Source organism: Eschscholzia californica, unplaced genomic scaffold (assembly GCF_041429995.1).
Source record: "Eschscholzia californica isolate CP2 unplaced genomic scaffold, dmEscCali1.0.p SCAF_1, whole genome shotgun sequence".
In the NCBI taxonomy this organism is placed as follows: Eukaryota; Viridiplantae; Streptophyta; class Magnoliopsida; order Ranunculales; family Papaveraceae; genus Eschscholzia; species Eschscholzia californica.
Window position 1 is genome coordinate 60304995 of NW_028238198.1, and position 14100 is coordinate 60319094.

General features: G+C 37.4%; 1 long non-coding RNA gene across 1 annotated transcript; it reads left to right on the forward strand.

Moving 5' to 3' along the window:
• The first annotated feature begins 11605 nt into the window (after nucleotides 1-11605).
• Nucleotides 11606-13866, forward strand: LOC147567953 (uncharacterized). Its single transcript, XR_015237989.1, has 2 exons — nucleotides 11606-11864; nucleotides 12585-13866. It is a non-coding gene; the product is annotated as an uncharacterized LOC147567953 (long non-coding RNA).
• Nucleotides 13867-14100: the final 234 nt, after the last annotated feature.

A 14100-nucleotide genomic window follows, 5' to 3' on the forward strand; every position in this document is an offset into this window, starting at 1 on the left:
CCCCTTTGTCATCCACATCGTACACAAAAAAAAACATAATCCTTCCAATAATATCATCATCATAGAAAAAAAATCATCTTCAAGCTTTCAAATCTAAAATTAATTAGATCGAGCTAGTGCAGAAAATTCTAGATTTAACAATAATGAAGATATGTAAGATGAAAAAATGTAGAAAGTGAAAAACGATAAAATTAAGAAACGAGCATATAAATCTTGTTACGTCCACTAGTTATGGAATCATGGAATCAATGTATCTATAATCCAAAACATAAGTTATTTATTGCAAAAACTTCAGATCTGTTTAAGAAAAATATCCACATTTGTTAAAGAAAAAATTTCAGATCTGTTAAAATAAAACTTCATGCAGCTTTGATGTTGAATCCTTCAGAAATGTTCTTAAACCCCATAAATATTTGCTCCATCAATTTGTACAAGAAATCATGCACTTTATTATAGGTAGTTCATCATGATGGCTAAAACCAGGCAAGATCTTTGCAACCAAGATTTTCCATGAATGCTTTAGAAAATCAATTTGAAATTTTTTAGAGATTAAATAAAAGGTTTTGCAAATTTTAGAAGGGAGATGGTAAAGAAGATATAGAGAAAAATAAGAGATGAAAGTTAATTTAGGGAGAAATAAAAGATGGAAGTATATAAGGAAGATTTCCTTAAGTGACGAGACATGAATTAAATGGAGAATGTACTGTCGGGTCAGAAAATGGAGAGTTTCTTGGTTAATATCTATATAAAAAATAGGACTTGTTAGTGCTGACTTGGACAAAATTAATGCAGCTGACTAGGACAAAAGATACTTAAAACTTAATCTAGACCGTTGAATTCTGTGTGGCACCATCGAGTGAGATGAACGGCCCCTAATGAAGGATATATTCATTCGGTCTGAAGGAATGGTATCCTTCTAAGGGAATGTCCTTTGACCAAGATGGCTATGCGTACAATTTGGCGAATAGGATCATAATGACCTTATACGGAAGATCATTAGTCCGGTCGAATTAGGGGTCGTAATGCTTAGCTAGAAGCCAACTACGACCGTCGGATGACTCCTATCCGGACTAGGAGTCCGAGATCCTAGGATCTTGGACATCCCAGCGCGTCCAGGACGCGATTGGGATATCCCAGTCCGAGTCGGACTAGGAGTCCGAGACGTACGCGTCTGGGATTCCTAGTCCAAGACGGACTAGGAATAGGTCTCGGTCCTAGACCGAGACCTAGACGCCATGTCTAGATGCATCTAAGATGCGTCTGGAGCAACCGGTTGCATCCAGATGCGACTGGAAGCTTCCAAACGCACCTAGGATGCGACTAGCGCGTCCGGATGCGTCTAGTAGCGTCTGGAGCGACCAGACGCATCTAGGACGCATCTGGACGCGTCCAAAGGGCATCTAACGATGGATGCCCATGCCGTCCCACTCGAGATGCATCTAGGACACGTCTCATGCACCAAACTCCAGTAGGATGCTTCCTAGGGTCTGTCCTAGGGCCAGATGCGTCTAGGACGCATCTGACCCGGCCAGGACCCGTCTAGCTAGGCTAGGACGTGTCTGGGCAAGGGACAAAGCACGATGGAACGTGTTGTCCCTTGGTCCGGCCTATGACAAGTCAGAGTCAAGGGTTGACCCGAGACTAGTCAAGGGACTTTGACCAGAACTTTGACCAGGGTCAACTTGGGTTTTTTTTTTAGTTTGATTCGAGGACTTTTGGCCCTCGACCCGAGTGGGAGTTTTTCAGACCTTTTTCTCCGAATTTTAAACTTGTTTTTCCGAAATTGACCCGGGCCGTCAAAGGGCCCAAACAGAGTTTTTCCTTAAAGCGATTTTGGAAATCATTAAGGAAGAAACATGACGTGCTATAGGTCCATATTTTATAGACTTGGAACTCAGGTTAGACATAGGAATGTCACAATTTCCCACATTTAGCTATACGAGACATAGTGAACCTAGAAACGTATCTAGGATACATACTTTACTATGACTGTCATATTTTTGAATGTATGTATATTTTATGTGATTGCGTAGTTTAGTATACCTTTAGATAGGCTAACTTTTCTTGTTCCTAAACACAAGTGATTGTGCCCGAAATAATACTTAGAGTATAGGGTCTAGAAATCCATTGATGAACCGAACGATGAGATCGTGGTTCAAGTGGGAGTAATCAATGGAGGTTCAAGGATGAGAATCCATACGAACCATAGGCGAACAAGAAATTAACCTAAAAGATGAGATCTTTTAGGGATATACTAAAGATTTGAATAAATCATTACACAAACCCACATAAACTTTTACGTAATAAATCATAATTGGTTATGCTAGAGTTCACAGTACGGCAACTTGATAAATTACGTAAAAAGTCCCAAAAACAATTTTAAGTAAAGCCTACCCAGATTAAGACACATGTTGGTCCCTTGTTCATCGATAGTGGGTCGGCCTTCGCAGAGTGCCATCTTTTACCTCGGGACAATACGGGTAGATATATAGCAGAGGTCTACATGTCTAAATGGTTATTCTCAACGAGTCAGCGAAAGGGTTTTAGATTTCGAGGCAAAATGACAACTTGACACTGAAGTGTGAAATTTGTCAACCAGGAGTCATAAGAGTATGATCAGTAAGATGTTACTCACCTAGGACGACGGATTAAGGGCAGTGTCCTAGTACGCTTAATTCCGAAGAAATGGGATCCTGGAATTATATTATTTTTAGGGGACAATAAATAAAGAATAATATAGGCATACACAACTATTATGCCAGGATAACAAATTTAAATCACTTTCGCGTTTCCTACGTGTAGTTTAATTATAACGATACAAACTACGTTCAATGGGAAAGAAATCTGAGAAAAATTCTCGGGAAAACAACAGTAGTATTGGACACGCCTATCCCGACACTTACAGAAACCTCTTTTAAAGAGGAGCGTGAGCAAGCTGAAATTATCATGATAAAGTCAGGACCAGTGACAGCACTAATGCTGGTATCCATGGAAACAAAGTATCTAGATACTCTCATTGACATGGATGCATACAGCATCATTCAACAACTAAGAAATGTGTCAGAACACAATGTCAATTGAAAGATTTAAGATCTTCTCAAGTTTGCTTGATAAACGCCAGCAAAAAGGGGAACCAGTCCGACTTCATGTCTTAAGCATGATGGACCATCTTAGTGACTTGAAGTGGTTCGGATCTCCTATGGACGTCCATATGGCAATTGACACAATCTTGCTGTCCTTACATGATGGATTTGAGCAAGTAAGGAATAATTTCGAACTGAAATTTGGATTAGTATCACTGGAAAGATTGCTCGCTATTCTGGAAGTGGCCGAAAGCAGATTCGTTGTACCTGAAAATACAGAAGAAGTTCTTATTGTCCAAGAAGGTACAAACTCGGGAACTGAAGAAGTTAGGAGAAAGAGATGCCCTAGGACAAGAAGGGGCTTGAGAGTCCTAAGATCTAGGACAATCCTTCCTAACAACAGCTGCATATTCTGTGGTAGCAGATCTCATATATGGATAAGAGATTGTCCACGCTACCAAGAAGAGCTGATCAATGGAAATGTGATTCCCGCTCAAGGTAATAAGAATTAAAAGTTGATTCAATTAAATACAATTCCTAAAAGGTATTGGATACCTAAAATTGTTCTTTTCATTATGAATGACAAGAACAAATGGAAGCTGAGTATTTATTGAATAGGAGACGAACCTGTCAAAAGCTGAAGGAAACAAAAGTTGCTACATAAAGCTGGAGAAGGATCATGGGCTCCATAGGCATAACTTTAAATTAGTTTTTAGTTTTCTTTTTCTTTTTAAGAACATTGACTCTGTAAATATGATTATGGAGATAAATAAAATAATCAGTATTTTATAAATGTTCTCAAGAAAAATGCCTATTCAACTTTTAACAATTATACCGAACGGTCCAATTTAGTTATTCTGATCTAGTCAAATAAATTTGAAAGAACATGGATGAAGCTAAAGTTGATTGATCTCGTATCTATCAACGATAGTTAATCATGGTTTAAACAAAAGAAATTTGACGAGATCCCAAAGGTCAAATTACTCAATAGAACTTATGTTAGACATAAGAAAGTGACTAATATGACTAGAATAGACTAAGTACTAGATTAAAGGAAAGTCTTAGAGACTAAACCTAAATCAAGTAAGGATCAAATCTGACCAAAGATTATGATGAGATCATAAGTCTAAAAGTCATAGAATCTTCCGAAAGTAAAAGTCTAAATCACATCTGCCATCCCACTAAAAACCTAAAAAGCTATAGCAAATAAAAGATTCCATACAAGTATGGATTTTAGAAAGAGTTCTAAAATGATCTTTTGTTAAAAGTCTAAAAGACCGTTAGACATAGATTCTTCGAACGAAGAATAACGGGGTTTTCTCACAAATCATCGGAACAACTTTTGTTGCTCTCGATGGTGTCCTATTTAAAAGAAGACATCTTTTAAAATGGACAGGTGGGAGGAAATAAATATTCGAAACAAGTTCGAATAAGAGCAACAAATAGGAGTAAGGAGTTACTCACCACGAGACCTCTTTGAAGAAGTTAAGGAAATATCTCGATATGTGCTCAAAACCTCGAGTTAGTCTTAGAAAGAAGATTCACAGAAACTATAGCAAAACCACTCCGAGTTTAGACTGAGAGTCTAAAGAGATAAGATCTAAAGAGTGAGTTTCTAAACATTCGTAAAGAAATTGTCTGGATTCAATTTCTTAGAATGATTAGTCTTGTTCGACAAGAAGGTAACTGGGAGTGAAACAAGAAGTGAGTCTTAGAAAGAAGATTCATAGAAACTATAGCAAAACCACTCCGAGTTTAGACTGAGAGTCTAAAGAGATAAGATCTAAAGAGTGAGTTTCTAAACATTCGTAAAGAAATTGTCTGGATTCAATTTCTTAGAATGATTAGTCTTGTTCGACAAGAAGGTAAGTGGGAGTGAAACAAGAATGTTTCAAAGTCCTGTATGTAGAGACATACTGGGATTTAGAAAAAACATCAGGAATGTTAAAAAACAGTTGGAGAATTGACTCAATGGGACAAAGACGAGGGTAAACTAATTACGGCATCAAAATCTATATCAATAGATTAAAGTTATGAGAACTCGTTCAAAAGGAATTTTGAAAGAGATTCTACCCATCTCTCATGAGAACTGCCAAGCAAACTCGGAATTTAAAAAATTCTGACAAGCAAAAGCAAAAACATGAGAGAAATACTTATGTCTGGACAACATAAGATCGATCATGAAGATGATTGAGATTTACCCGCACATCTAAAAGAAGTACTTGGAGTACAAAAGATGTCTTCACCCATAAAAATCAGAGAAAGACCTAGAATGCTGGAAGCATCTGGGATCATATCTCTGAACACAAAGGTTGAAGAAAGTCATAAAAGCAATCTTCCAAAAATAAAGATAAGAATCTTTTAGGAAGGGCGAAAAGATGAAAATGAGTTTTCATGTTGGGAGTCGTTGCTAATCTACTAGATAAGAAATTAAAATTAGAACTTAGGAAGTACTAATTTCAGTTTGAGAAACTGATGTTATCGTAATAGCTTATAAAGACGTTCATAAGCAAGATAATAATAAGCAAAGTGAAAACAAAAACTAAACTGTCACCTTAGAACGAACATGGAAGATGAACGGATTTAAGGAATTAGGATCAAGGTAGAAAATCCTAAAAAGACTTGTAAAGTTGAGAAACGTAAAGGAGTTTACGCGATGCTCAATATTTACAAACTCTTGTTATCCGAAATATACTCAGTTTATTTCGTCATCTAAATTGTGGTTTAGAATTAAGAAGACAGTCCAAAATAATGGAGTGTTCCAGGTAAGTTTATTAGATGTGTGATCTAAAGAAAGAAACCATACTAAGTAAACATGGAAGCACACCATTATAATAACCCTAGTCCAGGTCTTTGGTTGGACAACAATAACTTAAGAAGACTAGCATGAGTGATTGATGAGATAACGTTGTTTCTTGGGCTATATGAATAGGAGTATTCAAAGTCAACTTCATGGGTGTATAAGCTGATACACTGGAAACCCGCCAAGTGAGTGTACTTCAGGAGAAGAAGTCGTAATATGTCATAACTCTCATTTAGCAAATCGGAGAGGTTCCTCAAAACATGAGTACTCGCTCAGTTTATATAAGGAATGTCGAACTTTGGTACCGTTAAACGCCGCACCGTAAAAGGAGGTTATAAAGGCGGATTATTGGGGGAGACAAGATAGACATATAATTGAGTGGGAGTACAAATGGAATATGTCTTCCTGAGTAAAATCAGGATAAAATATCTCCGGGCCACTTGATGAGAAACAACTGAAAATTGCATGGCCATGCTCAAATGGATTAAGAGTTAATCATTTGGTTTAACAGTTTGTTCTCGGGATCAAGAAAGTCTTATAAGTATGACATATCAGATGAGATATGAAAAGACATGGGAATCTAGCATTGCACTTGTTTTAAGTACAAGTGGGAGACTGAAGGATATATTCCTTCGGTCCGAAGGAATGGTATCCTTCTAAGGGAATGTCCTTTGACCAAGATGGCAATGCGTACGATTTGGCGAATAGGATCATAATGACCTTATACGGAAGATCATTGGTCCGGTCGAATTAGGGGTCGTAATGCTTAGCTAGAAGCCAACTACGATCGTCGGATGACTTCGGTAATCCGCGGCTAACATAGACCGGATCTTACAAGGGTTACACATAAGAGTGATGGTTTGAACGGAGAGAGATTGACTAGATATAAAGTGGAAAACAAGTGGATTCGATCTATTATTTAGTGTTCGGAAGAATCCGGACAAGTATACATAAACCCGGGCTAAAAGGGAGGCCCGGGAGTGCCCATAAAGAGGCCGGCCATGTGATGGCCGACCTTAGAAAGGGGCCGGCCAGCACATGGCCGGTTTGATGGGTCATGAAAATGTCCTATCTGAGTCGTTTAATTTAGTCGAGTTAGTTCGTTTCGAGTCTTAATTATAATAAATTAGTTGGTTTTCTTGATTAGGTGTCTTTTGTAGAGTTATGTGTGAAAAGTGATTAAAAACGGGAGGAAGTTACTTGAACGGCATTTTGGTCTTTTGGACACAAGGGTATTCTGGTAAATTTGGCCAAGGTCAGTTTATGGGTGAGAAGTAGAGCCCCAGACGAGCTCGTAGGAGAAAACGGAAGTCAATTCGAAGTCCGGATGAGTGAAATATGCAAAGTCAAAGTCATGTCAACATTTGGTCAACACTCGGGAAACAGTTGGGCACGGTTCTAGCTAGTGGGATAAAAGTCGCTGACGTGGCCCGACCTGGGATGTGGAGCACCAACGGGCATTAGTCATGTGGTCCCTCTTTTCCACTTTTTACCCCCCAAAATTACCTAATAGCCCCTCCTTTTTGTCCTTTTCAATTTTCAACCAATAAGAGCCCATTTCTTGAGAAGAAAGCAACCCTAACTTCTTATTTTAACCCTCTTTCTCCCTTTTTCTCCCAATTAACTCCTAAAACCCTAGTCATCAACCCATCTATAAATAAATCTCTACCTCTCTCATTTCTCTCTAGACTTGAAAACCCTCTCAATCCATCTTTTCCATTCTTTTTTCATCTTTCTCTACTACTACTAGTAGCTACTACTTCCTCTCTACCACTATTATTCTTCCATTAATAGTCATCTCCCTCTTTCTTCCATATTCTTCTATCATTTTTATCCCCCTTCATCTCTTCTTTCTAACTTCTTTCTACATCTAATTTCTTCCTTTTCCTTTTTTTTTCTTATTTGGGTGGCAATAAAATAGCTACTACTTGGATTTCTTGGAGTAAAATTCTTGATCACAAATGGAGCAAATCTTGGATAAAATAGAGATACATGGGAATATGGATTTTGAACATTCTTGGTGATTTCTTTCCATTAATTTCTTAGTATTTTCATTTATTTTACAATGTCAATGAATGTTACTCTAGATTTCATGTATAGTTAACTTAGCAATCTAAGGTTGTGAAAGAAACCCATTTTCTTATTTCTTGCAAATCAATTATCAAATTTATGAGTGGGGTGGGTGTGTGTTTTAGTCTAAGTTAGCTATTGACATCTTGATTATTGGGTTAAACTCGCATTCAATATCCGAAGTTACCTACCTATTCTTTGGGACGATTCACGAATTTACTAACTTACTATAACTTGACCCCGTATACTTGCGGGAATAGAACTATTTTAGGCCTATCAAGTTTTTAAAGTAGTAGTAGTATTAGTAAGAAGAGGAAGGAGTATTAAGAAGAAGACTAGCTAAAGGATTAGATTCAAAAACTTAGACTGCTAAGTTAATTATACAGGAAATCTAGAGTAACATTCATTGACATTGTAAAATAAATGAAAATACTAAGAAATTAATGGAAAGAAATCACCAAGAATGTTCAAAATCCATATTCCCATGTATCTCCATTTTATCCAAGATTTGTTCCATTTGTGCTCAAGAAATTTTACTCCAAGAAATCCAAGTAATAGCTATTTTATTGCCACCCAAATAAGAAAAGGAAGAAATTAGATGTAGAAAGAAGTTGGAAAGAAGAGATGAAAGGGGATAAAGATGATAGAAGAATATGGAAGAAAGAGGGAGATGACTATTAATGGAAGAATAATAGTGGTAGAGAGGAAGTAGTAGTAGTAGTAGAGAAAGATGGAAAAAGAATGGAAAAGATGGATTGAGAGGGTTTTCAAGTCTAGAGAGAAATGAGAGAGGTAGAGATTTATTTATAGATGGGTTGATGACTAGGGTTTTCGGAGTTAATTGGGAGAAAAAGGGAGAAAGAGGATTAAAATAGGAAGTTAGGGTTGCTTTCTACTCAAGAAATGGTTTTTATTGGTTGAAAATTGAAAAGGACAAAAAGGAGGGGCTATTAGGTAATTTCAGGGGGTAAAAAGTAGAAAAGAGGGACCACATGACTAATGCCCATTGGTGCTCCACATCCCAGGTCGGGCCACGTCAGCGACTTTTATCCCACTAGCCAGAACCGTGCCCAACTGTGTCCCGAGTGTTGACCAAATGTTGACATGACTTTGACTTTGCATATTTCACTCATCCGGACTTTGAATTGACTTTCGTTTTTTCCTACGAGCTCGTCTCGAACTCTACTTCTCACCCATAAACTGACCTTGGCCAAATTTACCAGAATACCCTTGTGTCCAAAAGACCAAAATGCCCTTCAAGTAACTTCCTCCCGTTTTTAATCACTTTCCACACATAACTTTACAAAAGACACCTAATCAAGAAAACCAACCATTTTATTATAATAAAGACTCGAAACGAACTAACTCGACTAAATTAAACGACTCAGATGGGACATTTTCATGACCCATCACCGGCTAGACCCTTAAGTGGGCCGGCCACAAAGCCCATAATGGGGTATAGTGGCCGGCCACACCATAAGCCCTAGTTTGGTTTTATGTGGGACTTTTAAGGATATGTCTTACGTGAGATATTTTGGGAATCCTAGTTTGGCACAAACTCCTACACTATGTTCCCTATAGATAGACCACATTAGACATAATTATGAATGCAATCAAGAGCAAAGTTAAGAAAGTTTTTCAAGAGAGAAAAAGCAAGAAAGAGAAAAAGGGAGTTTTCTCGGTTATCTAGTCAAGAAGAAAGTGTTCTTCATCTCAACCTTCAATAAGGTCCTAGCTGACTCGAAGGAGGGAGTACAAGTCATACACTCGGTGTCTCAAGTAGAGGAACTACAGTTGGAGTTCTTGATCTTCCGAATCTAGTCGGAATTTTGTTCGTGGAAAAGATATTAAGGTAATCTTCTTTCCATTCTAGTTCATTAATTAGTCATGTAAATATCGATCATGGATGTCTAGTGTTAACATATAGATGTTTGAGATTCCGCAATAAACACTAGATAGTGTATTAGATACATACGTAACCCTACACCTAATACCAAAACCCTTCGTTTCCAATCCTGTCTCTTTTTCTCTCTCTCCGTCTTTAATCATCTTCAAAACTTAAAACCTAGACAGAGGAAGAAAACGAGAGAATGAGATAAAAGAGATTTGATTTTTCCTTTTTAAACGAAAGAATGGATTACTCCAATCTTGAATACTCCATAGAAATTGGTTCATCTTCCAACGCAACACAGAAGTCAGAAAATCACATAAGGGCTTCATAAATCAAAGAAGAAGGTCGAGGTTACTGTAGATTTATAATCTTCTTATATCAATTTGAAATGAGGATTGATAAATCTAATTCTTATTAGATTGAAGCGAGTATGAAACATGAAAAGTATTTTGTCGACAACCTATGGTGAGTGGAACAAAGTTCTTTATTGGCAATGACTCTGAAACTTCTTACTTTTTTTTTGTTGAAAGCAACTTTTCTTAAAAGGGGATTGGTTTCTTGATTGTGGTACAAAGTTGTGAATCTCCTTACTCCATTTTTTCATTGATGTTTAACAATAGGTTGAGAACAACTGATTGATCTGAATCTCTTTTCGCCTTAAGACCAATCCTGTAGCTATTTTAACCGATTCTCCCTCTAATATTTTTTGTATGATCTTGCGTCCACTGCCATAATTTGCTAAGGTTTTGCATCAGAAATTCTCCCACATGCGTGATTACTTATCTCTCTATGATTATGTGCATGATCTCAGCATTGAATAAGTATAAATTTGAAATTCATTTTTTCCACGCATGTTTGTTAAACGATTTTCGACCTAATCCTGATCCAATGAAGTTATCCGATTATTTTAGACTCTCTTATTTAGTAAATTTCCTTCTCTATGCAATTCTTTCTTGAGTTTGTTCACTGATTTGCAGATTGATTCATTACATGATCGTACTTGTAATGCTGGTGCTAATTGAAAGTCCTTACTGAAAGCGATTTTGGGAAAGACATCTCAATTGGTTATGTTTTATTTCTCTACACTTATGTATTTGAAATATTTATGACATTCATTTCTTTAAGATCTATCAAATAATCACCGTTTCTATATTTTTGTTGATCTTATCTAGCTATAACACCCTTCGGCCTTCGCTCTGCGGTTAAGGTGCAATTTTGTTTCATATTGTTTACACTTGAAATAAGCTCCTACTTTGTAATTTTGTTGATAATTTTCTGATAAATGTCAATATATGGACAGGATCTTGCTGGTTTCGGCCAAGGCTTAGGGTTCATTCAAGGTTTTCATTCTGCAACATGATCAAAAGATAGCCGATATATCTATTGTTGTGTCTACTTAATTTTTTGATCAAAAATATTGAAATAAGCTTGGAATAAGATAGCCGAAATAAGCTCCTACAACATGATCAAAAGATAGTTGATATATCTTCAACTGCAATCTTCAATCTCTCAGTTAAGAAGAAACAGTTGTTCGGGTTTCCTTCTTTTCTGTTAAGCATTATTTATACTTTTGTGGTTGTTTTTGTTTTTTTTGGCTCTCAAGTTGCACTAATATCTCATGGTGTTTATTTAAATTCTTATCTTTTAATCCTTTACTTTATAAAAAGAAAAACATGAATTAGGGTTTTGGTTTCCTTTGATCATCACCTTCTTTACTTATTTTCTCTCTAACTCTCACGTTTCATTTTTGTGTTGAAGAAACTATTTTTGTTCGATTTTGAAATTTGAGTGATGATCGGTGAGGAAGATGGATTGTCACTTCTGTACAAAGGAAGCTGATTTGTGGTGAAGGGCTATTGGTTGGGAACATAAATGGTTTTAGCCTTGAAAGTGAGCTTGATTTGGCAGTTTTGGTAGTGATTTCTTGGATAATGGCAGTAGTGGCCCTAATTCAAGGTGTAGCAGTAATAGCGAATCAGGGTTCTCCAATCTTGCTCATTTGGCAGAAAAGATCGCGGTTAGTTCCTCAATTTTATTCAAATTTGGGTTCAATCTTATGATTGTTTTGTTTAGTAATCTTTTAGTTATGAAATTATCATAATTTAAGTTTTTGTGTATGAGGGATTGAACTAACTTTTTCCTCACGATATATGATAAACAACAAATATGGGGGGCTTGAATCGACAATTCTTAGCAAGTTGTTCCATTATATAAAAATGAAGATTTTTAATTGCCCAATTTATGGGATTGCCTATTGTTTATTTTCAGTGATAACTTATTTGATTACTTCAAAGCTTTCTTTTTAACTGTTCTAACTACCTAAGATTGACAGAGAAAGGTTGTTAGGTTGTAGAGTATAGATAGTTTAGTCTCTATATTTGGAATAAAACTTTTCTATTGAACAAAAAATGAATGTATTTAATGGCAATTCGTCTTATTTCACTTATGTGTTTGGGGTTGTTTGATTGAGTACTAGATATTCTGATCAATTAATGTAAAATTGTAGAAGGAATATCAAGTCCCTGCAAGACTTTTTTTGGGCATCTAACATACATCTATACCTCCATTGTTTCATCTCACGCTCTATACCAGTCTGCAGTTTGTGATAAGGTTCAAAATATTGATTTTCATAAGTTATTTGATGTGACACGAAAACGTCACATTTGGAGGGTCTAACTTAGACTAATTAGTTCTTTTCGAGTATTATAAATAATATTGTATGTGTTTTTCATGTTAGGTACCTATTTTAGAGTTAAGCGTGTAAATCGGAATAAAGGGAACGAATTGTCACTATCATTTCATGTGCCCAAAATGAGAGAAAAATATTTCAAGCAAATCAAATTACAAGTGGAGGCAATGGCGAGTCCAACGGTGAAGACGGAAGTCAATTCCGAGTTCGGACGAGGAAGTTGTGAAAGATAGAAGCCAAGGTCTTTTCTTGAAGGCACCCCCCCCCCCCCCCCCCCCCCCCTTTGGTTCTAATTGTAGAGGCTAGATTAAGGCACCTCCTTGGTCTTTAATTCACAGCCCAACATCTAAGCCCAAGTTCAAGAATACCCAAAGAAGAAGGAAGGTGTAGAGATTTTATGAGCACCCACTTTTGGGCCCAAGTCAAAGTAGTCTAAAGACTTAGTCAAGTTGACTAAGTCTAGGGTTTGAATCAAAGGAGGTTACTATTTCATCTTCTTCTTGATTCATTTTCATCAACCAAGCAACAAGGGAGAGAGAGAAAAGGAGTCTAGAACTTTAGAGTTTTAGTGTTCTTGGTAGTTGAGGGTTTGGAGGAGGAGGAGAGAAAGAGAGAAGAAGGAGGCCGGCCAAAGCTTTGGCCGGAACAAGCTGCTCGGGCTAAGTGTAGCAGCAGCCGGCAAGGGGACGCGCACATCCGGCAAGGCAACTGCTGTTCGCATCTTTCTACGCACAGGAGAAGAGCAGCAGCTACACGGGACTTCAAGGACGCGGCCAGCAGCTTCCTCTCGGCAGCAGCTTCTCCGAGCTCGGGACGCCTTCACAGGATGCGGCTGCAGGCTCGGGACGCGTCCACGGACAGTGCACAGCTCGGGACGGCAGCAAGGGACGCGTGCAACAACACCTTTGGCCGGAACCTCCATGTTCTTGGCCGGATTTCTTGTTTCTTTGGTCGGAAACCTTAGGGCTTTTGCTCCCCATCATCTTGGCTAGCTTCTCATGTGGTTTGATTTGATTGTGGGTTAGAAATTGCTAGAGAGAGAAAGCTAGGGTTTAGCTTTAATGGAGGTTTGTGATAAAATGGAGAAGATGATGGTGGTCGCTATAGGGAACCCAGAATTTGCTAAGGGGAGATCGGCTGCACCTTAAAGACTCATATTTTCCGACGATCTTAGCCTCGAACCACATCGAAAAGGTGTATTCTCTCATCATCTTCTTTCCATTTCTTATTTAATCACCATGTTTAGCTAACTTTAGTGTGTCGATTATATGAGATGAAATGTGATGAATTCGTGATTATGTTTAATATGATTTGATGTTTTGATTATAAATTGATGTTCATTTATTTCGATTATCGTTTTGATCGTATTTTCATGTGTCTTGTCAAGCACTTCGCATAGTTAATAGACGAAACGAAGTATTCGATATCGATCGTAGTCTAAGTCATAATTTCATGTGTCTTGTCATGCACTTCACATAGTTAGGCGACTAGACGACACTTTCGATGACTCGGGATTAACCGTTTTAGACGTTTGTTTGACTAAGTATGATCTCCGGATACACGT